Here is a 25,889-nt window from a genome sequence, read left to right on the forward strand (position 1 = left end):
AAAAAATCGGCAATCACAGTTCAAAAACACGCTAAAAAATGCAAAAAAAATAAAAAAATTTCAGTAATTGATAATTTGTGCAAATTTAAAAAAAATAAAAAACTAATTACACCATTCAATTGTACGAAAAAAATACAAAAAAAACTGTCTCATTGTTTGACCCAAAACTTTATTTTTGTACAGTACATATTGCTATAAACGTAAGTCGAATAGTGAATAAATAAATAAATATTATTTTTCCGTGGGATCGATTAGTGTACTTATTTTTTTTAATTTTGACGAATTCATAGATATACAGTGTGTCCAAGATAAGGATGAGATAACATTAGGAAACGGTAAGAGATACGGAGTGGCTCAAATTAGAAAAAAAGTGCGTTTCTTTATACCTAACAATATGCCGTTTAGAAAGTTTTAAAATTCCGGGTAGTTCCGGAGATATCCGGAAAAAAACCGAAATTTTGCAAAATTGTTTAATTTTTTTTCTGGCTAAAGCCAATTCGTTTTCAAATAAATTTGAAAACGAATTTTAAAATAAATTGCATATTTACATTGACACTTTTTTCGCTCTATTCAATGGCGACATTTTTGCAATTTGACGTTTCGTCTTCAAGGGGCCATCATCAGATTAATTTTTTTAAAGACGTCGCTGCTATTTTTATGACAAAATCTAAAGTCATTTTTAATTCTAAAAAGGTTTTTAGTTATCATTTAAAATTTTTCCTGAGTACGGCTCTGAACGTTTTCAAAATATCTATTGGAGGAAGTTAACTGTATAAAAGTCAATAAAGCACAAAATATCCAACAATTTTTTTTAATCAATAATCTAAAAATGTGTACTTAATAAAAAAATAATACGAAGTTATGATATGTTTTATTATTTCTAATTAGTATTGCTAATAGTAGTAAAAAAAATTGTTGGATATTTTGTGCTTTATTGACTTTTCATTTCATTTCTAATACTAAGAAATTGATACAAAATACTAAGTTCTAGAAATACATAGTGTTCTCTGTACAAGTAAAAGTTGGCACAAGTTCCAAAATTTTTCTTAAACATTTTAAATATTATCCACACAACAATTTCTTTTATCTTCAAACTATAAACAATGTATAGGGTGTTTTAGTTTTAATCAAGTATATTTTGACGATCGTCACAATAGGTAAGTTTGTTAAATAATTATTTATTCCCGGAACCTTAAAAAATATATCCACTCCTGAATTGTTTAAAAATAATACAGATTTTTCATTTGTATAAGATTAAAGCTAAATTAATAAAAAATATACTACTAAAAAACATGATATGACATACAAGATGGTATTTTATTAAGGTTCCCATATTCTTGGCTATCCCAATATTTAATACCTACAGGCTATGGCTTATTTAACTTATTTTTTTCTAAAATATTGTCCACAGAATTGTTTCTTTTAACCCTGGGATAGATGTATCTCATCTGCATGTTTATAAAAAAAAATTTTAGTTCTATAATCTCAATCACTTCCTAAAATATAACAGAATTCTGAAGCACTCAATATTTCAACATGTTTCAAGATTAATATTTGTTTTTCATTTTACAATTATTTTTTTCTAAATCTATTGCAGATATAAAATATCATGGGTAAAAAAAAATTAATATTTTTTTATTACGTACATATTGCAAATTTTTGACAATATTTTTTTTTACATTTTTCAGATAAGTACTTAAATCCAGTTATAAACATACATTTTTCTAATAATATTTTAAATAACATCTAAAGTAAATTAAAGTAAAGTACTTTCTACTTTGTAAATACTAGACTAACCAAATTTACATATTTTCCATCATAAAATTTATGCTATACTTTTTTATAAACCTACTAATATGTGACTGAAATATTTCAAAATCGACAAAAACTGCTTCAAATTTTTAACGCATAAGCAATTTATTTTCTACCTATGAAATTCTCATTCGTATATACATACAATTACAAATTTCCGCACACTTTCGAAATACATATCTTTTTAAAAATAAAATATTGTTTTCTACCTTTACACATTCATTTTTCTTGCTGTTAATTCATATACCTATAAGAAATTTATTAGGTTAAGGCAAGTGTATTGTATCTTACCTTCTCTAGAATGCGCTAGAACCAGACAGTAGACACACACTGGAAGGAATACTATTCTTATGTTACTGTTACTAGAAAGAGACAGAGAAAGGGCTTTCGATCTTTCTTGCACTCATGACCATTATGGAAGTTAGGAGCGACATACTTTTAAAACGATTTTTTTTAATTCCCAATAATTTCTTTTCGTTATGAAAATAATGAGATATTTCAACATAGGGTGTTCCGTTGAAGCTCAAACGGTCGAAAATTTATTGATTCCAATACTCCTTATGAAAAATTTTCTCCTACTAACCGCTATTTGAAACATTTATATACTGGATGTTTCATAAAACTGACTCAGATAGGCTGGGCATTTCTTTATTCATTTCACTTCTTTCAACTTCATTTATTTAAATCTTTTTATGAAAAGTTATATATTTACTAACCAGTCATTTATTTGAAAGTTAACACATGTCTGCATTATAGGCAAATTAAACTTTTCCTTACTGTTTTAACTTTTCCTATTTTACTTACAGAAATCTTTTAAGGGAAAACTGTACTTATATTTATTAACCAGATGTCATTTTAAAACTTTATACTATTGTTCCAAAAATAAGCATATTCTTTTCACATTTTCAAACTTAAAGTATGAAGCTGTTTGATGATTTTTTTAAATTTTATTTACCTAACAGCTGCCTTTTTGAAAGTTTGCATACCGTATGTTCCATAAAACCAACCCAGGTTAGAATGGAAGGAAACTAGATATTTCTTTATCTTTTTTACTTTTTTCTACTTTCTTTGTTAAAGTCCATTGATGGAAAATTTTATATTTACTAACAAGATGCAATTTTTGAACATTTTTATACTGGATGTTCCAACAATGTTGATCCTGTTCAGACATTCATATTTTTCTGTATTTTATTCTACTTTATTTATTGAGTACTTTTGATGAAAAGTTTTATATGTTTTTTTAAACTTCACGATATACTAAATGTTCTATAAAATTGACCCAACATAGAGTCACGGAGGATAGAATATTCCTTATCATTTTTACTTTACGAGTATTTGTTGAAGTCAATTTTAGTTCTTAAAATCTGTTGGAAAAAAAACTACATTTACTAACCAGATGCCTTTTTGAAACTATATATACAAGATATTCCATAAAATTAATGCGGAACAGAATCGAGGCCAGATATGACTTTATTTTCCTAATTTTTTCAACTTCAAGTTTTGTTGAAAAATTTCATATTTACTAAACAAAAGGTTTTCTGAAAATTTATGTACAAAGTATTCTATAAAATTGACAGAGATCTGTCCAGAGATTTTTCCTTACATTTTTTACTTTTTCTGTTTTACTTACATATTGACTATTTTCGACATGTTTTATGCTTAATAACTAACCAACAAAATTGACCTAGGTAGAATAGGGGTATTTAGATAAACTTTTCCGTGATTTTGTAAGTAAATTTTCGTTTCTCAACGGCTTCTCCGCCAAAACGGCCATTTTTTTAAAGTGTTATCAAACATTTATATACAGATTCAACCAGCTCTGAACGCAAATCTACGGAAATCTTAAAATCACAAAGAATGTCAGATTAAATCGTCAAAATAAATTTCACGATATTTGACGTTCCTAATTGAGGTTAGTAAATCACAAGGAACTATAGATCGATGGAAGGAAAATACTAATTGATATTTGACGTATTCCGTAAGTAACTTAGGTTAGGAAATCAGACGGGACCATAGAACTTATAAACTACTGGATTCGCCCTGTCATTTTGCCGATATAAACGGCAATGGCACAGACGTGTGCAAGAGAGATAGAGCTGGTGCGGACCAATGCTTCGTTCACAGTACTTCAATTGTCTTCAATTAAATTACATTTCTCTTCGTTTAACAATACATATTTGTTTGACTAATTTTAATTAATTATTATTAATGAATAAGAGCATAAGCACTATTTGTTTATATAGAATTTCTGTACAAATTGGAGGTATTAAAGGGGGAACGTAATATGTAACTAGAAATTTAGAATGAAATGCCGTAATTTAATGTTATATATGGATTCATCTTTTTAAACCTTTCTATAACAAAAAAATATAAATTTTCAAATAGGTACAGGGTGTCTAAAAAATAACGTTGAAACTCGAACGATCCAGAGGCTCCTATATATTTCAGTTTATTGATTGCAATATTTTTATNCTACATTTACTAACCAGATGCCTTTATGAAACTCTATATATACAAGGTATTCCATAAAATTAATGCGGAACAGAATCGAGGCCATATATGACTTTATTTTCCTAATTTTCTCAACTTCAACAAGTTTTGTTGAAAAATTTCATATTTACTAAACAAAAGGTTTTCTGTACAAAATTTATGTACAAAGTATTCTATAAAAATGAGAGAGATCTGGATCAGATTTTTCCTTACATTTTTTACTTTTTCTGTTTTAGTTACATATTGACTTTTCGTCATTTTTTATGCTTATTAACTATCCAACAAAATTGACCTAGGTAGAATAGGGGTACTTAGACTTTTCCGCGATTTTGTAAGTAAATTTTCGTTTCTCAACGGCTTTTCCCCCAAAACGGCCATTTTTTTTAAGTGTTATCAAACAATTATATACAGATTCAACCAGCTCTGAACGCAAATCTACGAAAACTTTAAAATCTCAAAGAATGTTAGATTAAAACGTCAAAATAAATTTCACGATATTTGCCGTTCCTAATTGAAGTTAGTAAATCACAAGGAACCATAGATCGATGGAAGAAAAATAGTAACAGGACCATAGAACTTATAAACTACTGGATTTGCCCAACTGTCATTTTGCCAATATAAACCGCCATGGCACAGACGTGTGCGAGAGAGATAGAGCTGGTGCAGGCTAATGCTTCGTCCACAAAACATCAAGTATCGCGCGAATTAAATTGGATGCCTCTTCTTTTAACAATACATATTTTAATTAATGTCAGATTGAAACGTCAAAATAAATTTCACTATATTTAACGTTTCCAATTGAGGTTAGAAAATCACAACGAACCATAGATCGATGGAAGGAACAGACTGATTGATATTTGCCGTATTTCGTAATTTAGGCTAGGAAATCAGACGGTATCTACTACGCGATTTTTGACGTTTCTAATTGAGGTTAGAAAATCAAAAGGAACGTACTAATTGATATTTGACGTGTTTCGTATTTTAGGTTAAGATATCACACAGGAGTGACAAGACGATATTTGACGTTTCTAATTGAAGTTAAAAAGTCAGTGGGGACCTACTAATTAATATTTGATGTATTTCATAGATGACATCGAGGTGAAAAAATCAGATGGACCTACTAGGCGAAAATGACGTTTCCGATTGATGTTAGAAAATTAGACGGGACTTACTAGACGACATTTGAAGTATTTATTTAAACCAAAAAGTTTTTGTTTACTGATCAGAGGCCTATTTCAAACCTTTTATTTAGAACATTTTGCGAAATTAACGCAGATTCGAAGTGCGGCAGCTTAAACAATGAACGACGACACTACGCGCTGTCTTTCAAGTCAGACTGGAAAACTAGCATTTTGGCGGACGGACTGGGTTTCTCCGCGAGATCCGAAACGGCATAATCGAGCCTCACTTCCTTCGTTCGTCGCTTAATCAAATTTTTGCAACTTTATATTCGCGTTTTCAAATGTACGTTTCTCCGTGGACTTCTCACTGACATACGGCCATTTTATAAGCGAAATNTTTATATTTACTAACCAGATGCCTTTTTGGAAATTTGGAACAAACTTTTCTTATTCTTTTCTCGAGCGGGGCCTACTCTTTTTTGAAAAACATTCTCCTCATACTTTTATATACAGGGTGTTTAAAATCAAAGTACAGGGTGTTTAAAAAAATGTTATATCTACTAACCAGCGAGGAAAGCACCGCGGAGCGGTGCTCGGGCCGCGCGCAGCGCGGCTCGAGGGCCGAAGGCTTTCTACACCTTTCTAGTTAAATTCATTAAAACCCTTAAGGAATAAAGAATTCATTGTACCTCTATAATTTGTTTTAGAAATATATAGGTTTCTATTATTTCTTGTATCATAATGATGGACATCCCCACCAAAAACAACATATTTACTGAAATATTCTGGTCCCAATCCGTTAACTATTTTATACACAAAAACCATAGTTGAGAAATATAACTTCTGTTCAACTGACAACCAATTTAAAGTTTTTAACATATTTACTATCGGTGTACGGCGGTTTGCTGTTAGTATGATCCTCATGGCACGATTTTGCAGTTTTTGTAATTGATTCAGTTTATTAAGATTAAACATATATAAAACTGATGCACAGTAATCAAAATGTGGCTGAATAATAGAATGAAATACTGTAATCTTGGTTTGAGTTGTCAAATGCTGAGATACTCTGCCAAAAAAATATAGTTTCTTAGATATCTTTTTCTGCATATAATCCAAATGGTAATCAAAGTTTAGAAAACTATCCATTTGAAAACCCAAATACTTTATATGGGATACTATATCTATATTCTCATTACTTATATGCAATTTAATTCCAGTCACATCCATCATACGATACTTATATTTAGTTGTAAATATTACGGCTTTAGTTTTCTGAATATTCAATTTTAGTTTATTAGCTGTAAAATATATTGCTGCAGCTGTTAATATCCTATTTGTTTGTTGTATTGCTTTCTCAAGGCTAACATCACTGCATGCTATGAATGTATCGTCAGCAAAAAGATTAATAAATTCACAATCTATAAAAAGTTCGATATCATTAAGGTATAATATAAAGAGAAGAGGACCCAGGACACTACCTTGAGGTATACCTATATCATTGTTTATTTCATTAGATACAGCTTCATTAAAACGAACTCTTTGTTTCCGATCTTGGAGATAATCCTCAAACCAACCATACACCCTTCCCCCAACGCCATACTGTTTTATCTGGGCTAACAACAATTTTCTGTCCACTGTCTCAAAAGCCCTTTTTAAGTCCAAGAATATCCCAATCACATACTTATTATTGTCAATATCATTCTTTATTTTACATAGGGTTAATTGAAGAGCTGACTCACAAGAATGCTTTTGTCGAAAACCAGACTGAATATTTATTAAAATGGAATTTTTTTCAACATGTTCAAGCAACTGCTCATACACCACTAATACAAGTACTTTTTCAATTGATGGCAATGTATTTGAAAAGGATTCGTCAATTAACACCTGAATTATAGGCCTGTGTCACCTAAATCGTAGCCACACTGTATACAGTCATATACTAACTACTATTAAGCTACGGTTAGACGGTGACAAACGGCTATGGTTGTGCGCAGGTGGAGACTACTGGAAACGGTAAAATAACGGTACGGTGTTAAACGGTGACTTGACTAAACGCAAAGCACAATAGAGCAGGCGAAGCGCTAAAACAACCAAGCTGTTATTACGGCAAGTGAGGTGCAGATACCAGGAAGCGATCAAACGGATAAAGAGCAAAGCTATATTTACTGTCTACAGGCTTGGCTACAATCTCTCCTGTTCTGCGGTCTAATCGTGGTTGTCTGGGTCTTTGCTGGTGTTAATGTTACGGGCGGGCAGACAGGTGCCTACTTTGACGGATGTACTGCCGGTATTCAGGAAGCAAATTTCCACATAGTCGGTGTAAGGCCCTGTCTGATGGGAATGTCGGCATAGCAGAGTCTGTAGGGAGTCTCGGTCAGACTACTACATTTTGGAGCAGTGTTAGATCTGCTCTTGTAGGAACGATTCGTAATTGGCGAGCAGGTAGAATTGTTTGAAGTCGCCAATAAAGTCGTTCCAGCAGTTCCATAAGTCACGGTTGTTCCGATACCATGCTGAAACAGTGCCTTGATAAATCTCATACAAGGCGGGTAATATAGCAGACATTGATATGTCGCTGTGTTCTTGGAATTCACAGAGCTTCTCCAAAAACTCCATGGGATCGGTCCTTGCGTTGAAGTATAGATTCGTTTTCTATCTCCTGAACGGTTGAGTAGTTATGTCTGTAACTATCAGCGTTGTATTCTGCGCCTTCGATTTACTGCTAAACGAGGGGTCACAAGCCAGGTAAAGGTTGACACCGGAATTTTAGAAATTCTGGGTAAATTGCGGGGTGGCGGGTTTGGTCGCTGATATATGGTCCGCAGGGATGTCAGAAATTGCCGAACTTGGATATGGTAGACCTATCTTCGAAACGGTTGGTTGGAGCCGACTGCCAGTGTCACCAATCGATTTCTGGGGTCGAATTACCATGAAGTTCGAACCTCTCTCTTAGGTCTCTGAACGAGCGCTAAATTTGTGACGCTTTGTTAACTATCACTATGACACCTGAGCGGCGGCGGCAATAAACAGTCTTAATTACTATTCTAAAGCTAGGATTACACATTGTCGTCGACTACGGTGTTAAGCGGCAATCGGACTAAAAGCAAAATCACAATAGAGTTAGCTAAAGAGCAAAACAGGCAAGTGATTTTTATGGTCAGCGTGGTGCAAATATCAGCTGGGGAAGGAATCAAGCTAGAAAAAGCAAAGCAACAACCTGCGTTTCAATTCATAGAATGGATAGAAAGGCAAAGACAGTCTATCACCTGAACCCGCGGTGAGGTGAAACGTAGCGCATATTGCGACAGTGTACCCAACTTTATCGTAGTACGTAGTACGTCAGGTACATGGCTAAAAACGCCAAAAAGCTGCATTTTTTGATTGGAATGTGCCACTTTCTGTGGTCATAGTTGATGCCAACAGGCAACTTTCCAGATAGGGAGCCACTTGAAAATCCGTAGAACACCAAAATGGCGGCCATTAAAGATGGCCGCCATTTGCTGCACTAATTTGCTTGTATCTCAGCTCCTAACAGTCCGATTTCGATTTTATTTTTTTTGTTTGAAAGCACATGTAAAGAGGACACTTTTTTGTCCCTATACATTTATCTCTACACCTTAAGAACGGAAATTGAAGTCCCGTTTCATCTAACAAAGTACTATAATATTCGTATAGATGTCGCTACAGGAAATACGTTTATAGTAAAAATAGTACGATAATTTCATTCATTCAAATTCCGGCAAAAAAAAAAACGAGAAAATGCCAGGTGCACGCACACGTGCACGATAATCAGTTGTCCGGCCTATACGTCCATCGCACTCTCTTGCTATCTCATAATTGCATATGAAAAGAGAAGGGTAATAAAATAATAAAAACTCCAATTTGCGGCCGCCGGTTTTTTGTTCTGAAAATATTTCTATTTTATATCTTCTACATATTATTATGTACATATTTACAAAAAAGGAGGATGGCAAGTAGTTGTACAAATTTATAACATTTGCAGCCAACTAAAAGTTTTATTTCATATTATTTTCTACATTTTAGTACTTATATGGATTCGGATTAGAGTAGGTGCGAACGTAGTTATTTCTTGTATGGATCTTTGAGCTGTTATCTTTTATTGTTGCGTTGTAGCTGCGAAATATTTTATTTGTGGAGTTTACTATTTTTTATATGAAGGAAAAAACATTAACAGAGTAAGTATTACAATTTGCTATGTATAGTTGTACTTAGTACTAAATTCAAGTAAATAATAGGTATTAAAATAAATATGTAGTTATTGTATTTGATTATTTGAAAATAAAAATTACATATGCGACAATGGACTTTCCGCTTACTTAGCCGTAATATAAGTATTACAACAACAATGTCGTTGCAATGCACAATACAGGCTGTTCCAATAGTGTGACAAAGTTTATAATTATTTTCAGTTATAGTTGTATAGGGCAAAACCTTCAGGCCAAAAACAAGAATTTCTGAACGTTTAATTCGGTCTGAAAATAATGCATAATGGAAATAATAATAAAATAGGAATCCGAGCAAGTAACTTTTTTCGTATCACTACTACAGGCAGTTATACTAAACTTTATCGCACTATTGTGGCACCCTATATATGACTAGATATATCATTATGGTAAATCAAAAGCATAATAGGTAAAAATGTATAATTATCTATGTTTATAACAAATATTATCTGGTAAAATTATGTTCTTACTTTCAGATACAGAGACAGTTAAATATAACCGGAAGAAGTCTATATGTTATTTCGTAATATACCTATAGTGATGAAAACAACCCGCTCTATGTAGAACAAATTAAGAAAGATGAAGAATTATGGAAAAAATCAATGGCAACAAATTTGGAACAATTTTATAAAAATTGTATACTAACCATATTCAATTAAAAAGCAAAATATTTTTTGTCACGAATTACTTTTTCTAGTAGAATTGAAAATAAAAATGTTTTCCCTCTTATCCACTAACCGTAGACATACTAATATAGGTATATTAATTATAAATTATAGTTTTAAATAAACTCTAAAAATTGTTTATATTTCATATTTTCTAAAATTATATAATAGTATGGACTTGCACTGTTACTTATATACTTTTATACAAAAATATATCTAAAATGATCATGACATTCTTTAAATATTTACGTATCAATTAACAGAAACCATGACTACCAATTCAGAATCAGGTTATACCAAATTAACCACATACAACAGCTGTTCGTTAAAAATAACCCGAGTCCATTCATAAATAAATTTTTACTAGTGCGACATCTATTACAAATCAAGCGAATTAAAGGTCCGATATAATGCTATTCATGAATGAATATTTTTTAATAATTTTATTCCAATATAACTTTTTAAATATTAAAGTGTTGAACAAACTATGAAATAAAGTCTAATCAGTTTATTTATTAAAAGACAACTATATAAAAAATTGCATGATTCTATAATACTATGAAGAAATAATCGTTTATTTGTAAAAGTCCAAAAAACCTTCATATTTAGAAATTAATTTCTCACGAATTATTTACCTGTCCCAATTAATTTTTGCTTTACTGTCTTCATTTATACTTTGCCAAATGTAATATGAAATTTTACTACTTTCTTCCATTGCTTTAAAAAGATATATTGGAATAAAAAAAGGGCTGTTTTCTATTATTTTTCGGTATAATTTAGGCAACCAGAGATGCATCAGTTTCCATCCTTAAGGATTCTGCACATTTTTCAAAAAAAAAAACAAATATTTTTTAAATGTTAGGTCTCTTTGTAATTTGTTGATTTGTGGCGTTCTCTTATATTTATTTTCATTCTATTATGAAGGTTTACTTATTTCAAACATTAGACCTTCTTTGTTTCAGATTTGACATTTTTCAAAATTTTTGAAAATGGCTTCAAGGCCTCTGCGGCTGGCAGATATTAACTCTGAATCTCCTTCTAGTACCAGTGCCATAGATTTGACAATATGTTGTTTATGTCAAAAATCTAGTGATGAAAACTTGATTTGCCCTGCCACACACATTGCTGAATCACTTGTTGGTGATTCAGCAATGTGTGTGTGTACAGGACGCTTACAGAAAATTTAATGGAATTTCAGGATACAGGTGCAGTGCCCCATGGTTTGGATTTACAAAAGTTAAATGAGGGAGATGGAATAGAAGGAACATTTCGAATAAACAATGCAAAGTGGCACAAAAAGTGTGCCCTTGACTTCAATAAAACAAAACTTGACAGGGCAAAGAAACGCAAACTTTCATCGTCCTTGCCCAGTACGTCATTTGAAGACAGTCTACAGGCTCCATCAGAATCAAGCGAAAAATCAAGGTCTGTGGCCCGTACAACATTATCTATTAAAATGAAAGATGAAATATGTTTTATATGCAATAAGAAGGGTATTACTCGAAAATCTTTATATAAGGTTTCTTCTCTACAAGACGATAAAATTAAGAGATGTTCCGAAATTACCAATAACGTTGAACTTAAAGCGTTCCTCGAGGGTGGCGATTTAGTTGCCAAAGAAGCGAAGTACCACTCGAAGTGCTATACAAATCTGACAAATTGTCTGAGAAGATCAAGTGGAATAAAAGAGGAAGAGGTCAACTCTATCTGCGAAAGTATGGCCTTTGCTTCCGTTGCGCGCTTCATGAGAGAGAAAATCCAGACCTCTGAAACTGAAAACACTGAGATTGTATTCAAAATGCCTGATCTTCAAATTCTTTATACAAACAGCCTAGCAAATCTTCTGGGCGTGGAAAGTAAAGACCTTCCAAGTACACATACTACCCGTCTACGTGAGAGAATTCTCAAACATTTCCTAAAACTCAAAGCTCAACTTTCAGGCAGAGAATGCTTCCTGCACCGAGATGATGCTAATATTTTTCAAAATGTTCATTCTGAAAACCTTGATGATGATGCTGTTGCATGTGAAAGATTCATTAAACAAATTAGAAAAGTAATAACCCAGAAAAAAGTTACTTTTAATGGTCACCGTAATGATGATCAACAAACTGCAAGCGTTCCTCCAGAACTTCTGGCTGTAGTGTGTTATTTATTCCATGGTGACACTTCAGCAGAGAACACAACTAGAGCAACTCAGCCTGCTTTGACTATCAGTCAATTAAAATAGGTAATGCGCCGGTTGAGACCACCCTCCTCCTTTTCCCTTCCCCCTCCCCTTCCCCGCCAGTCTCATTAAAAACCCATTAAAAAGTCATTAGTGTTAATGACTTCCGGGTCAAATGAGGTCATTCAATTAAAAAACCATTAGTGCTAATGATTTCTCGGGTCAAATGAGGTCATTCAGTCGGTTCAAGGTATCTTCCCAATTAAAATCTCATTAAAAACACATTAAAAAGTCATAAGTGCTAATGACTTTCGGGTCAAATGAGGTCATTCAATTAAAAAGCCATTAGTGCTAATGATTTATCGGGTCAAATGAGGTCATTCAGTTGGTTCAAGGTATCTTCCCAATTAAAATCTCATTAAAAAACGATTAACTGTTGGCTCAAATAATGTCATTCAATTCAATTAAAAAGCCATTAGTGCTAATGATTTCTCGGGTCAAATGAGGTCATTCAATCGGTTCAAGGTCTCTTCCCAATTAAAATCTCATTAAAAAACGATTAACTGTCGGGTCAAATGAAGTCATTCAGTGGAAAAAATTTCAAGGCCATCTAAAATCTCGTCTGGTAATTAAAAAACCGGTATCAACGCCCCAAAGCAAAATCTGCACCTGTTGTCGAACTGTCGGGTCAACTGATGTCATTCAGTGGAAAAAATTTCAAGGCCATCTAAAATCTCGTCTGGTAATTAAAAAACCGGTATCAACGCCCCAAAGCAAAATCAGAACCTGTTTTCGAGGTCGCCCGGCGAAATTAGTTCGGGTCAAATGATGTCATTCAGTGGAAAAAATTTCTAGACCATCTAAAATCTCGTCTTGTAATTAAAAAATCGGTATCAACTCCCCCAAGCAAAATCTGAACCTGTTGTCGAGGTCGCCCAGCGATAAGTAATTAATTCGGGTCAAATGATGTCATTCAGTAGAAAAAAATCAATAAAATCAGGGTTGTTTATGGAAACAAGTTTTTCTTACCATATACACAACCCCATATACATAAACCCTTTTTTGTGGGGAAAGGGATAGTGGGCACAATTAAAAACTTACTTATCAACGAAATTAGTGAGAAAAGTGAAATTTTCAGGTTTTTGAAAATTGTGAAGAACCCTTAAGGTGTAGAGATAAATGTATAGGGACAAAAAAGTGTACCCTTTACAAGAGCTTTCAAACAAAAAAAAATAAAATCGAAATCGGACAATTAGGAGTTGAGATACAAGAAAATTAGTGCAGCAAATGGCGGCCATCTTTAATGGCCGCCATTTTGGTGTTCTACACGGATTTTCAAGTGGCTCCCTATCTGGAAAGTTACCTTTTGGCATCAAATGTAACCACAGAAAGTGGCACATTCCAATCAAAAAGTGCAGCTTTTTTTGGTGTACCTGACGTACTAACGGGCGGATATCTGAAAAGAAAAGTATGATTAGCAACGACTTGCGTTTCAGTTCATAGATAGGATAGGAAAAGTGACAGTCTATGACTTGAACGCACAGCGAGGTCAAGTAAACTGGATATTACGGTATTACCACTGGGTTGTACGGATGGATATCTGAAAAGCAAGGTATGATTAGTATAATCGGACAGTAGCCAAGTATTTACCTAAATTGTTTTAAATTTTTTACTCACTTCCTTTCTTCGACACGTCTGTACTGTTGTAACGGTAGGACTGGACTCCTCGTTGTTATGAATGGAGATGAACTGGTTTCCAAACTTGGCTCTATAGCTAAGTCTCTACGGAGAACGTTGGCGGCTGCGCAGTCCTCTTCAGCGGGGCTTGTACAAATCTTACTTGATTCCAACGGTTACGTTTCTATTCCTTGGGCTGATGATGAGCTCGATTGGGCGCTGCGACGACTCGATGCGGACTGAAGACTGAATCTCCAAATGCAGCTTGTTTGCTAAGTTCCTGTACCATCGACATCGCTCTGGCGGCGTGTCGGGTTAATTCAGACGGCGTGAAAATTGCAAATATCGGTGCAGTAATATGTATTTATTTTAAAATAAAATAAACAAAAATTGAAAATGACTTCGTTACAATGTGGTACGGACATATCTAGATGAAACTTTTCCTGATAAATGGATTGGACGCAGAGGGGCAATTGAATGGCCAGCTAGGTCTTCCGATATGACGTCGCTTAACTTTTTTCTGTGGAGTCACATAAAAAATATCTCCAGAAATAGGCCCGTGAACAGTTTGAGCACCTTATAAAATAGAATTTTAAAGAAAATATTTTGTTGTTTATTAAAATTTGTTTTCTTTTTTTTATTCTAGCATAACTATTGTTTTCATAAGATTTAAAATATCCAGGACATTCTTTAAAAAATACATTTTTTCGTTTCATGCATTTTTATCAACTATTTATTATGCGTTTTTATATTCTTTAAACTAATAATAAAATTAAATCATATCTATATCCTCCACCTTGTGTTATTGCAAAATAAATATCCATAATTTGAGGCTCCTTTTCTTTTATAAATTTGAGAGTAGTAAAAAGTTTGATGTCTTTGATATCTCGAAAACGGTTAATTTAGGTATATGATGTGCTATTTGAACTTTATTTAGAGTTTCGATAAGAATAATTGAAATATGGAATAATATACAGAGTAAAATTAAAGAATAAACAACTTTATTTCGTCCTGACTTTTTGAGTGATCATGCTTAATTTTTCTTTATTGTAATAGACTAGAAAGGTAGACATGTCGACATTCGCCGACTTGACCTTTCGTTTGTCTGCGGCACTCGGGCCGCCCTGCGCGGTGCTCTCTTAATCGGTTGGTAAATATAACATTTTTATGGAAACATGATGTTAAAAAAAAAAGTTCGACCCGTTCGGGATTCGAACCGCGGACTTTCGGCTTCGCAGTCGCGAGTTACACACTGAGCTACAGTGGCCAATCGGTGAGTGGAGCCTGTACGGGCTATTTGAAACTTTGGGTCTTCGCGGGTTTAAACACAAAATTTAAAATGATCAAAAAGTTTTATCGCTATAATATTGCTTTTGAAAAACCAGAGCCAGTGCCTAACTGCAAAATAACGACCCACCGCGTTCCGAACGACCCGAATTCAGTCGGTTTTCGGATTTTCGAAAGTGGGTGTTCCCGTCGGGTTTCGTCTCCCACAGCAAAAATTTGCGTTTTTGGCAGAGGAGCCCCCGGAAATGGGAAGTTTCATCCCAAAGACGTTAAGGAATCCCCTCGAAAACACCCTTCTTGGTTTGGATTTCTTGACACTTTTGATTAATCCATAGCTGCAGCTCTTCCAGGCTATTTACAGGAGTACCATATACTAATGTCTTCAAATATCCCCAAACAAAGAAATCTAGAGGGTTCAGATCAGGCGATCTTGGAGGCCATAAAACAGGTCTGGCCCTTCCTACCCATCTATGTGGAAAAGTTTGGTGTAAATGCTCTCTAACGGCCATGGAAAAATGAGCTGGAGCACCATCATGCTGGAACCACATTTGTTGCTTCTGCTCTGCAAAAAGTTGAGGTAAGCAGCGCCTGTTAATCGGTTTGGTAAAACAGCAGGACCTAGAAACCTGTCACCTACAATACCCATCCAAATGTTTAATGAAAAACGTGCCTGATGTCCAGATTCTATTAGAGCATGAGGATTTTCGTCGGCCCACATATGCGTATTGTGAAAATTAAACATTCCATTTCTTGTGAACCCGGCCTCATCAGTAAAAAGAATGTTTGCAAGAAAACGAGGGTCTTCAGCATCATGACGTAGAAACCAACGGCAAAAAACCAAACGTGCTTGATGATCATTTATTGGATTTAAGGCCTGTACTCGTTGCACATGGTATGGATAAAGCAGTTGCTCGTAAAGGATTCTCCAAACAAGAGGACCACTAATTCCTACCTCGGCTGATATTCTCCGCACACTCGTACCTGGATTCTGCTCTACCAGTGCTAGAATTTCTTCTTCTACTCTAGGAGTGGATACCGATCTTGGTCTTCCGGATAAATGGCACTGCTCAAGGAACCGGTATCACGCAATCTTTGGTGAATTCTTCCAAACATGCGTTGTGAAGGAATCTGGTGATTTGGATAAGCGTCAACATAAAGACGTCGCGCTTCGGTGGCGTTCCCATTAGCACGACCATACATGAAATGCATGTCTGTTAATTCTGCGTTAGAGTAACCAGCCATAGTGAAAGAAAACTTGTGCACTGAGAACAACTGTCAAATATGTACTGTTTATTTCACTAAACATCAACCAACTATTATAAGAAAATACACAACGTTTTTGCAAAATAAGAAAAGGGGCTAAAAACATAAAACATTCCATATCTCCGCAACCGTTACTTTACGGACCCATGTTTATTGAGACTTTTCTGCTTATTTTGGTTCATATTTTACACTCTTTTTTTAACACCCTGTATAATGAATTTGATAAATACTTATTTACCTACTGTTATTAGTTAACATTTTAAGTTAAGTTTATAAAAAGAAAAAATGAACTGTTGGATAACGTAGTTTGATTTAATTTGTAGTCAGTTGCCACTTATCCGCATCCTGATCCATTAGGAGTTATCCATTTAGAGTTCTACGGCCAACGTCCATGGAGACCTGGAAAAGTAACTGCGGAGCCACCAGATCCACAATTAGAATTAAATGGGATACATGCTATACAGTTTCTAGAGAAGCAGATTAACCATTCTGTAAGTAATTCTACGTATATATTGTAATTTAAATTAAATGTTCAGCTGTTTATATTAAAATTTCAGAATATTATTATCGCTTTACATGGGATGGCAATTTCACAATATAAGACTTACAGATGCCCCAGAACAAGGAGACATTTAGTGCTACAAATGGCAGATGAATATTATAATTCTAAAGACTATGGGAAAAGTCTTACGTGAGTATACTAACATTTAGAATTAATTTTTTATTGAAGAAGTATGTTTTAGTTTATTAACCCATATGTTGTGGGACTTCAGAACGGAGAGGTGGTTCAACATATTGTCCCAAATATTAGAAAAAGCTTTAAAGTGTGCATATTTAACTGCTAATATTCAGGATTATGTTCTTTTAGCAGTAGAAATATTAGGCTCATCTGTTTGCATAAGTTTGGATGACAAACGGCGGACTTACGAAAATTTAAATAGAATATTAAAGGTAAAAAGACAAATATTGTTTGAAATGTTGCGTCTAAAATTATATAGGGTGTAACTTTGGGTGGGGGTCATATTTATACAGAGCTGCCTTTGATCTTTAGTAACTGTATCAATAGTTTATATTTTCAAATTCCGTCGTGAAAACTTAAATTTCTTTTAACCTTTTTTATAAAGAATTTTTTTTATAAATTTTCCTACCCCGCCGTTGGACAAGCTAGTGTGACCTCAAAAAACGATGCGCGTCAGTCTCAGTGGATGCACAGCTGGGAACTGGGCCATGCACTGTTGTCAAATCTCATAATTTAAAATAAAGCTTATTAAAATGCAAATTGTCACACCACCTACCGTGCGGCTTTGGCGCATAACTTTTTCTGAGTGGGTGTTCGAGAGGAGGTCTATTATCTCGCATAAGTGAAAATTTAATTCTTTTAAACAAGATAAACTATGAAACAGTACTTAACAAGTAGTCTAAGAGAAAACTCAACCAGTAAATAGTTATTTTGAAACATACGTATTTAATTTTATTTACTACTACTATAATATGTATACGACTCTAGAAACGATGTTGCTAGAAGACAATATCAAAGGAATTGACCGACAAGTACCGAATAAGAAAATGTTTGTAAGATTGGTTTAACATTTAAAAGATTCTGGGAGCTTTGAATGTCAATACGTTAATGTTGAACGAGAATAAACTCGGAGAATGAGAAACTTAGGACGAGAAGAAGAAAAAATTTAATTTTCGTTTCTGTATGATGATAGAGCTTATGGCAAATAATCATTCAATAAAAGTAACGGGCCTAAAAGCAGTACTTTACGGGAGTTATGAAATTTCCCAAGTGTGTATGCACTGAATGTGAGACTAACATCCGTTGAGGTCACACTACCTTTTCCAGCGGTCGGGTTAAAAAATTCAGATTTTGCTACGGAATCTGAGAAAGTAACCTTATAATATGTGTTTCTAAGTGTCAAAGGTAGCTTTTATATAAATATAACCCCATTCAAAGTTACATATCCAGCGTGATTAACAAGTTATCCGAAAAAATTTGAGAATATATGCGTTATGAAAAATGGAGTCGTAAAAAATAATTTTGTAAAATCCTTAGTTTCCGAAAAAAATTTATTGAAGTTGTAGTATTTAAAACCCTTACATCGCTGGGCTACTGTAGTCTCTAGCGTCATTCGCGTTGTGCGCTGTACGCAATTCGGTGTTTCTCCACGTGGCCTCAGGCGATTCCGGATACTGAAGTCCAATTTTAGTCGGTATTACATTACTTTTCCAAGTGTCAAAAATGACTTACGTATTTAGCAACTCAGAGTTGATATCGTTTTAATTTATGGTGAAGCAAAACAACTTTTGTGTTATAGTGAAGTATTTGTATTATGGTGAAAATGACATTTGTGTTATGGTGAAGTATTTGTTTTATAGTGAAGCAAGACAACATGTGTGTTAGTTCTTAGAAACTGGATACGACGGGCCCAAATGTGTTTACACGTCAGTGGACAAAATTTTGAACAGATGTAACGTCCAGTATGTCAAATTATTTTATTAATTCAAATCACAATTTAATTTTATTAATTAATAATAACAATAGCCATTGTTATTGAGAACACTTGGAAAATCGACAAACTCGCTTTACAGCAACGACAGCAAATCTGCTAAATAAGTAATGACACTTGGTGACATTTAAATGTTTTTCCACAGCCAACCTACAGCTAACTGTCGGATTATATTCGTCTCTGTACTTATGTTCAAATATCTCAAAATCGGTGGGATTTAGGTATACGGAATGCTTATACCAATGGAAAGAGAATTAACAGGTGCATCTACTGGCATTATAAAACACAGGGTGTTCTATTTAAAATAAGCGAGTTATTAATCTTTCAATTTGACACAATTGGTCCGTGTTTTTTAGACGCCCTGTGTAACATGCACCAACTTTCAAATATTCCAGATATTTGGACACGTTTTGGTATTGACCATCTAAAATTTCAGCTTCCTATCTTAAAAATTGGAAAAGATAGAACCGATTAAGTGTAGCTATGTTTTTGTCAAAAATTTTGAACAAGTCAAAATATTTCAAAAACTATTGAGTTTAAGGATAAAGTAAGGTCATGAAACTTACCTTAAAATTCGATGTAGAATCCAAAAATTAAATAAAAAATAGTACATTCCATTTGAAATAAGCGAGTTGATGTCTACTTCCGGTAGAACCGGAAGTTCCACGGCGACGCCAATATTTTCAATCGATAGAACATTAGGAGAAACCCCCGTACATAAATTTTCAGAATTCCAGTACGCTTAGTTTTCCAGAAACGTCTAATTGAAGGTCTATCTGGAACACCCTGTATACAGGGTGTATTTAAATGGAGGGGCACAAGTGGTACCAGAGATTCCTTCGGTGAAAATAAGTCGATTTAACCTAACATACCTATATCCCAAGTCACATAATAAAAAAGATACAGGGTGTCAAAGTGAAAAATAAAAAATGGTTTTTCCTTAATAATTTTTATAATTTTAGTCAGAAATGTTTCAAATTTTCAACAGAGAGGTTTTTTAATGATAAGAAAAATAATATAATAATGATTTATGAGTGTCGAGTACGAGGCGCCCTCTGCAGGCAACGTTTTGCATTAAATATGGAGTAACTTTTTTGCCAACCCCCGTATACCGCTTTTAGTAACAAAATATGAAATATTGGACTTTTTTGAACAAAAAAGGAATACTTATTGAAAATGGTTAAAGCCAACCGTTCAAGAGATATTTTTAAATTCATAAATTAGTGTTGCGGATTTATACCTCCACGAATACGAAGGTATAAACAGACACTTTTGTTAATAAATTCAGAACGCATTGCCTCACAGTAATGATGTTTTCTTGTATTATTTTGATCTGTATTTCCCGGGGTTAATGATGAAGTCAAGATTTCGTGTATGCGTTTAAAGGAGCTTTTTGTTTTACAAAAAAGTGTTCCTGAATTATCTTACATATACAAAGAAAAAAAAAGACATCACAGATTATTAATACAATCCTTAAAACAAAATTATTATCAACAGAGAATTATTAATTCGGACAATAAATCGCAATCTGCTTGGAATGTTTTGTCTGAGTTGAGTAATAAAAAACAGACTCATAATAATATTGTGTTAAAAAAAGACGATAATGTATATGATGACCCTAATAATGTAGTTTCTCTGTTTAATAATTATTTTATCGAATCTCTCGGAAAAATAATCAATAAAATTCCTAAAGTAAATATGTTTCCACTCGAAAATCTGATTCCATCTCAAAATAACTCCTTCTTTCTTGCTCCCTTTAATGTAGATGAACTGTTTGCTATATTATCAAATAAGTTAAAGAATAAAAAATCTTCAGGACCAGATAATATCCCTATGTTTTTGATCAAAAGAGTATTACGGCCTATTATTCAACCGCTTGCTTATCTTGTGAATTTGTCATTTGAAGTGGGTGCATTGCCAAATGCCCTAAAACTGGGGAAAGTTGTTCCCGTTCTTAAGAAGGGTGATCCATTGTCTCTTGACAATTATAGACCTATAACAATGTCTTTGGGATTTTCAAAAGTTTTTGAATATGGCTTCCTCGAGCGATTAACATCTTTTTTAAAGAAATATCATATACTTACAAAAAATTAACATGGATTTCGTGCAGGTATGTCTACTACAACTGCTATGCACTCTTTATATGATAATATATTGATGGCTCTGGAAGCGTGTGAGTGTCCTGTTGGCGTTTTTTTGCGACCTCAGCAGGGCATTCAACTGTGTAAACCATACACTGTTATTATCTAAATTACAAAATGTGGGTATTCGCGGATTAGCACTGAATTGGATCAGGACTTTTCTTGAGGAGAGGAAACAATCAGTTATTATTAATTATAATAATCAGAATAATGCTTCTGTAACATATAAATCAGAGTATGCCTCTGTTAAGATGGGAGTCCCACAGGGATCAATTTTGGGTCCTGTGTTATATTTATTATATGTCAACGATATTGACACTATTTCAACTAATGCTCACTTTACTATGTATGCCGGTGGTACATCTTTGGTTTTGTCTAATAAGTCAGATCAAATATTAATGCAAGATTGTCATATTTTATTGGATAATCTGAATAAATGGTTTTCCCAGAATTCATTATATCTTAATGTTGTTAAAACTCAAGTACTCCGTTTTCATACGAGTCGAGCTATTAACTGTAAAAACTTAAGCTTTGATATTAATGATTTTTCGTTGACTAGTACTGATAATACTTACATAAAATTTTTGGGTTTATATTTAGACAAAAACCTCAATTGGAAATATCACCGTCAAAGTCTAATATCTAAATTGTCATCTATTACCTATTTGTTTCGAAATATCAGAACAGTTCTTCATATAGAACACCTTCTTTGTCTGTATTACGCCTAGGTTGAGTCTCGACTGAGGTATGGTGTCTGTTTTTGGAGCAATTCGATATTAGCCTCAAATGTTTTAATTGCACAGAAGCGAATTTTAAGGTGTATGGTAGGAGTTCCCAGTCATTACTCGTGTAAGGATATTTTTAAAAATTTTTAAAATTCTACCTTTACCATGTCTGTTCATATTTGAGATCTGCTTATATGTATTCAAAAATAAAAGTAAATTTGTTTTAAGTGATGCACTCCTCAAGTATAATACAAGACAATACGAATTTACATGTTCCATTGCTAGAATTAGAATAACGTCCAACTCTCCCGACTGTTTAGGTCCTAGGCTATTTAATAAGTTACCTAACCAATTAAAATTGCTGAAAAGTGAATATTTGTTTAGGAAAGCTTTAAAGCAGTTTTTATTGGAAAAATGTTTTTATTCCATATTGGAATTTTTACCTACTTTGTCTTAGTTTGTAAGTTTTATTTGACTATTCCTATACATATTATGTCTCTGAGGAAANTACCTCCACGAATACCAAGGTATACACTTTTGTTAATAAATTCAGAACACATTGCCTCACAGTAATTGTTAGTTGTGGATCTGTATTTTAAAATTCGACTAAAAGGGGACGCAGGAATCAACTGAGACATTATTTTTCCTGTTTTAAATTTACTATTTTCGCATATTGTTTTAGTATGTGTGAATACGCTTGTTGCATAATTTCTATTTAATTGTTTTTTTTTGGTGTCTTTATTAAAAAAAACATTTTCTTGTGCATTTGAAATTATTTAAACCCTGCATTAAAAAAATCTCATGAAATAACAGTTCAGGTGAAAAAATATTGTAAAATACTTACCTATTTATTGTTAGTTTAATAATAATTATTAGAAAAAGAGCAAATCAACTAAAACCAAGAGTCACTTAACAGTCAATAGAAAATTTAAGAGAAATAATTGGCTGACAATAAAAAAAAAGATATTTTAAAGGATATTTTCGAAGTAATTTCCATTTTCCTGTAAGCATAGTCTAATTCTACGATTAAAATTACGACGAACTCTTGAAAAAATATGTGTCATTCTTTACTTCCTCAGCTACTGCAAAAATTCTTTGACGAAGCGTCTCCACACTATCAATAGGGTTGGAATAAACAACATTTTTTAAGTGACCCCATAACAAATAATCCATAGGTGTGAGACCCGGTGATCGCGCAGGCCATTTGACTGGTGCATCGTTCCCTCGACCCATCCATCTCCCAGGAAAATTTAAATTTAACTATTGTCTTACAGCTAATGTACTATGAGCAGGAGCTCCGTCATGTGCGTACCACATGTGTTCACGGATAGCTACTGGCACGTCTTTAAGCAATATTGGGAGTTGCTCATATAAAAATCTCAAATATTCCGCTCCGCCGAGACGCTGAGGAAGAATAAACGGACCAATAAGATAATCTCTATGATTCCTGCCGATACATTTAAACTAAAGTTATGTTGAAATTTGCATGTACAAACTTGGTGAGGATTTTGGTCAGACCATGAGTGACTATTGTGATGGTTCACTAAACTATGTCTTTGAAATGACGCTTCATCACCAAACAAAATTCTGGATAAAATATTTCTGTTTTCCCTTGAAATGTTCATATACTATTGACAAAAACCTATCCTGTTAGGTAAATCCGCAGCAGTTAATTCCTGCACATGTTGTAGATGGTAGGGGTATAAAAGATTATCATTCGCAATTTTCCAAATCGTAGTATGTGAGACGTTATACTGTGTCGCCAATTTTCTGGTACTAGTTTCAGAATTCTGATCTTGTAAATTGCCAAGGACAACTTCTTCAAGTTCTACATTGCGAATAAGACGTCTTCTGCCAATACCTTCAGGGCGAAATTGAATGTGTCCTTTTCCTCGAAGTCTTCTTTCTACCACCCCGCAGGTTTTTCTAGCAGGAACACGACAATTGGGATATCTGGCATGATAACGTTGTATAGCAGCAGCTCAGTTCTTTTAACATTTCAACATACTCGTCATTAGTATACATAATTTGTTATTTTATTTAATTCCAAAACTATTTAATATCTTGGATGCAGGTAAATAGTGATCAATTAACACTTTAAACTAATACTTCAAAATTGCAATTTACGAGTATTATCAACTGACATTGATCTACTCGATTTTTTATTTATTTAAGCAACTCGAACCTTGCTATTCGTAGAGGTATAAATCCATAACACTAATTTATGAAATTAAAAATATCTCCTCAACAGTTGGCTTTAGCCATTTTAAATAAGTATACCTTTTTTTGGTTAAAAAAGTCCAATATTTCATATTTTGTTACTAAAAGTTGTATACGGGGGTTGGCAAAAAAGTTACTACGTATTTAATACATAACGTTGCAAGCAGAGGGCGCCTCGTATTCGACACTCAAAAATCATTATTATATTATTTTTCCCATCATTAAAAAATCTCTCAGTTGAAAATTTGAAACATTTCTGACTAAAATTATAGAAATTATTAAGGGAAAACCATTTTTTATTTTTCACTTTGACACCCTGTATCTTTTTTATTATGTGACTTGAGATATAGGTATGTTAGGTTAAATCGACTTATTTTCACCGAAGGAATTTCTGATATCATTTGTGCCCCTCCATTTAAATACACCCTGTATATTGTAATAGAATGATTGAGGTAAAGATTTTAAAATATAAAAGAACGATAAATTTAGGAATTTGAAATTGGTGAAAATTGATGTAAAATAGATAATAGATTTGAATAATGTAATGGGAGTACATGAAATCATTGAAATTAAGAAGGGAAAGATAAAATTAGTAGAATTTAATATAAGATCAATTGAAAGTTCCATTAAACAGAAAATTTCAAATAAAATTGATGTAAATGTAATATAATAGAGAATATTCCAAAGCGATAATGTGATTGGTATTAAATAATTTGGATTACTATAATTGAGAAATATATATTAAGTAGTGGTACATGAAAAAAAAGTGGTAACCAGGGAAAAATAATAAATAATAAGGAAGTTGAGAAAAAGAAAAATATAAGATTTTTATATTGAATGAAACAAGAAGATGGATCATATAATCAACAAGAAAGAAAGTATCTAGAAGAGAGACAAAGAATTTATACAGAAGAATAAAAAGAAATTTGGTTCAAATAACAAATTCATCAAAGAATAAAGACAATTGTAAACACAGTAAGTCCAATACTAAAATAAAATTATACTGTTATAGTGAAATAACCAAATAGGAGTCAACATAAATATAAACTCAGTAGAGCGACAAGGCATAGTAATAAATAGGACTAACCTAGAAGACAAAAATCGGAGAACACTATACCAACGAGAAGCGACACCAAGACTTTCTGCGTTAACAGTTTTCGTACGCGCATGCGTGAACTAGGTAGTTTTACTGTCAGTTGTTAGTGGCTGTCAGATAGTCCAATCAGTTAGTGCTCAAGCAGGGGGTTGCCTGTGAAGTTTTAGGGGAGTTTTGAAAATTGGTATATTTATAGATTTTGACGTGCTCTTTCAGAATTTTTACTTTGACACCTCTCTTTTTCCCGGAAGTAGCCGCCATATTGGAAAAATGGCGCTTCAAAACAGTTTTTCGACGATATTTCCTTTCCGAGTCACTTTACGGTGAAAATAGTTATGAAATAAATTAAACTAGAGAACATTTCCTATAATTTACTATCAACCTTTTTTCTGTGAAATGAATAGTTTAGGCGTACGAGCGCCGCAAAGACTTTTCCAACACGCGTATTTCGTATATCAACGAAAAATATTTTAC

The 25,889-nt window shown here is 33.3% G+C and overlaps 1 long non-coding RNA gene across 1 annotated transcript; it reads left to right on the forward strand.

Moving 5' to 3' along the window:
- The first annotated feature begins 17,049 nt into the window (after positions 1-17,049).
- LOC108909128 lies at positions 17,050-17,673 on the forward strand. Its single transcript, XR_001964405.2, has 3 exons — positions 17,050-17,214; positions 17,281-17,414; positions 17,467-17,673. It is a non-coding gene; the product is annotated as an uncharacterized LOC108909128 (long non-coding RNA).
- The last annotated feature ends 8,216 nt before the right edge of the window (positions 17,674-25,889 follow it).

Source organism: Anoplophora glabripennis, unplaced genomic scaffold, assembly GCF_000390285.2.
Source record: "Anoplophora glabripennis isolate ALB-LARVAE unplaced genomic scaffold, Agla_2.0 scaffold700, whole genome shotgun sequence".
Classification (NCBI taxonomy): Eukaryota; Metazoa; Arthropoda; class Insecta; order Coleoptera; family Cerambycidae; genus Anoplophora; species Anoplophora glabripennis.